The sequence below is a fragment of the Propithecus coquereli genome, unplaced genomic scaffold, assembly GCF_000956105.1.
Source record: "Propithecus coquereli isolate 6110/MARCELLA unplaced genomic scaffold, Pcoq_1.0 Scaffold44, whole genome shotgun sequence".
In the NCBI taxonomy this organism is placed as follows: Eukaryota; Metazoa; Chordata; class Mammalia; order Primates; family Indriidae; genus Propithecus; species Propithecus coquereli.
Window position 1 is genome coordinate 12,554,355 of NW_012150174.1, and position 3,134 is coordinate 12,557,488.

A 3,134-nucleotide genomic window follows, 5' to 3' on the forward strand; every position below is an offset into this window, starting at 1 on the left:
TTAAACTTAATAAAGGGATGATGGTACAAAAAATTGGCAGTAAGTACTGAAAACAAAACTTACTCTACATAATTTTAAAATATCCTAATGGAACTGAATGCAATTGTCACTAATTATTTTTGACAGAGCAACCACATAGTACAAAACAATAAATTATAAAAGATTAGAATCTCAAAGATTTCATTCAAAACTGCAAAGGGAGATGGGAGGAAATCAAGGAGTAGAAATATTCTAATTTTCTCTCTTTGAAAAATGAGGGGGGTTATCAATACTGTTTCATTCTTGACATCAAAAGTGTAAGTCCCTCCTCATTCTTAAGCCACTGTAAATAATGTAAATAATCATGTTGTCAGGAAATAATTATATTTTACCTCCTCCTTTAATTCCTTTTTAACTTGCCTTTTTTCATTTGCTGACATCCTAGACCAATATTAAATAACTGTCTTATATCTTGCTTTAATCAGATTCTTTTTGTTTTACTATTAAGAAATCTGTCAGCTGATATCTTGAGATAAATACATTTTGCCATGTTCTATATTTGGTTTACTGAGAGTTTATATCAAAAGTGGATGGTGAATTTTTTATAAATGCTTCATTGGAGTCTCTGGAGATGCCCATGTGACTTTTTTCTTTTGGTCCACTGACGTAAAAGATTATATTAATAGATTTTATAAAACTACATTCCCATTTGTTCATGGTATATTATTCTTTAATTATGTTATGTGGCTCAATTTACTATTACTGTGAGTGTATTTTTATCTATATTCATGGGTGAAAAGCGTTCATAATTTTCATGCTTTTGTATCTTTGTCAGGTTTTGGTACCAAGTTTACACTGGCTTGCAAAATGAACTTAAACATTGTTTATCTTTTAAAATATTCTTTAACAATTAATACAGCATGAGAATTATTTCTTTCTTTATTACAATCCTACCAAAACAAATGTGCTTTTAGAGATTCTTTCACAGATTTAAAATTGCTTCCATGGTTATTATCCTATGTATATATCCTATTTATTCTTGAATCTATTTCTATAATTTACGTTTCTATTAAAATATCTATTTTATGGAAAGCAGAGAGGAGAATCTAGGCAGAGGCTGGCCAACACCCTTAGTTGAGGATACAGAAACAATAGTCCAGAGGGGGAAAGGCCATTATCATATGCAGGCCAGAGTGACAGAGAGAAGGGGCTACACTAAGAGAGAACTCCAGACACGTACAGAGAGTCCACGTAGAATATTCAGCCAACTACTAATCCATGTGGATGTGTGAGCAAACTATCTGAGGCTGGGGAAAGAGCCATCCAAAATGATTAGGAGGGAACAGCACCTGGCCCTCACACAGGGCCAGGAATAGTGCTTGTTGCCATAGTACTGATTAACCCTAGACTGAGCACTGTTCCACTGTTATTTTTAATTCTGAAGTTATTGCTCTGGTTAGCCAGCAGTTATACTTTAAGGAGCTAAGGCCTGATTAATTCCATCTCTCCTGGGTATTTAGAAATATGTGTAAAATCAGATGAGTGTTTCAACAAAGCACACCCCTCCCCCAAGGTTCATAAATCTAGCTTTGTTGTTAATCCCTCCCAAAACAAATGAAGCACAGAGGAGTAAATCCAAATATATTAGATACATGTGGAATGTTTACTGGAAATAATAAAAGTAAATAAAGCAGTGATATTACTGAGGTCATAAAATACATCTGGTGAAAACTAATCTTAGTCTGCAATTTTAGAGTATATCAAAATGTTCATAATATTTATGACTTCCTTACATGAGAGAAATTGTGTTTCTTTAATGCTTCTAAAAAGCAATTTTTCAATTCACTGTTATATATTTTTGGAGTTTTACTGTCAAAAATATTTCACTGGACATAAAAGAGGAAATACACAACAGTTTTATCCAGATCCCACTTCACTTTTGCCTTCTTTTTAGGTTCACTTCTAGTCTCCGATTTCCCTTCTATTCCTAAGCATTTCTGCTACCAGGATGAAGCATTTTCGTTTGTACTCATATGTGAGTTGGACTGCAATCACTAGTGTTTTTTTCCCCACTGGACAGAGAAATAAATACTCAGAGATAAAGATTCATGTGTCTGATATTTGCATTTCCACCTTTCAAAACTATGCTCAGCCAGTATTAAGTGTTGAATTAATGTGTTTTAGATGAGTGAACAGAAGGCTGAGAACAAGCCCAAGCACATAGTGGTTTCCTGCCATAAGCCCCATGCCCCTTCGTTCCTCCTCAGTGGACTGGACATTTTCTTGGAAACCGCTGAGCAGCTGAAAAGTGGAATTGCATTTCCAGACTGTCTAAATACCCAGAGTGATTATTACTATTCCAAGAACATTTCCTCCTGATTGACAATATACAAATGGTTCATTTTTCTAGGTTTCTGATTTTGGTTATAATGGCATCAACTGTAGGTTTAGAATCTCACCCAAATAAAGAATAAGGCCTGGAGAAAAAGGCTTATCACAATTAAATTTCCAGACTGAATAGAAGGCTAAAACTATACACTGTCTATCAAGGGCCTCGATAATGAAGTAAAATACAAATGAAAATAAGAATGTTGTAATAATTGAGTTTCCTGGCACAAATTCGAGACTGCAGGTGTACAGTGTCTTGGTATAATTGAAAAAAAAAATAAGATAGATGATTGATATAAGAGCAGACAGTGTCATCATGTAATAGTGAAATTAGGACATCACTTAGTTTATTTACAATCCCACACCAGATAGAAGTCAATAAATTACTGCCTGTGAGTAAGATGGAGGATTCAGGTGAGAGCTGATAGAACTAATGAACGGAACACTGGGAAGGGTTTAACCTCAAGTTAAACCCACAGACGGTGCCACTAAAAAGCAGCCATTATGAAGGTAAAGTGGCCCCTTCACAGGCCCTTTCACAATGTGACAGTTTGTGAAAGAAAGTAGCCATTATGAAGATTCTGACAAAGTTGAATTTAATCCTGGTTTTGACACCAAAAAACACTATCGGTTTTTTTAAACCATACATATCAGTTCTAATTCAAAATTCACTGTGAGATTTCTTAGTTCAAAATAACTGTCATGGTTGAAAGATAAGATACTAACTGTGAAGAAGTCAATGATAAAAAGTGATTAAGAATAGGTAG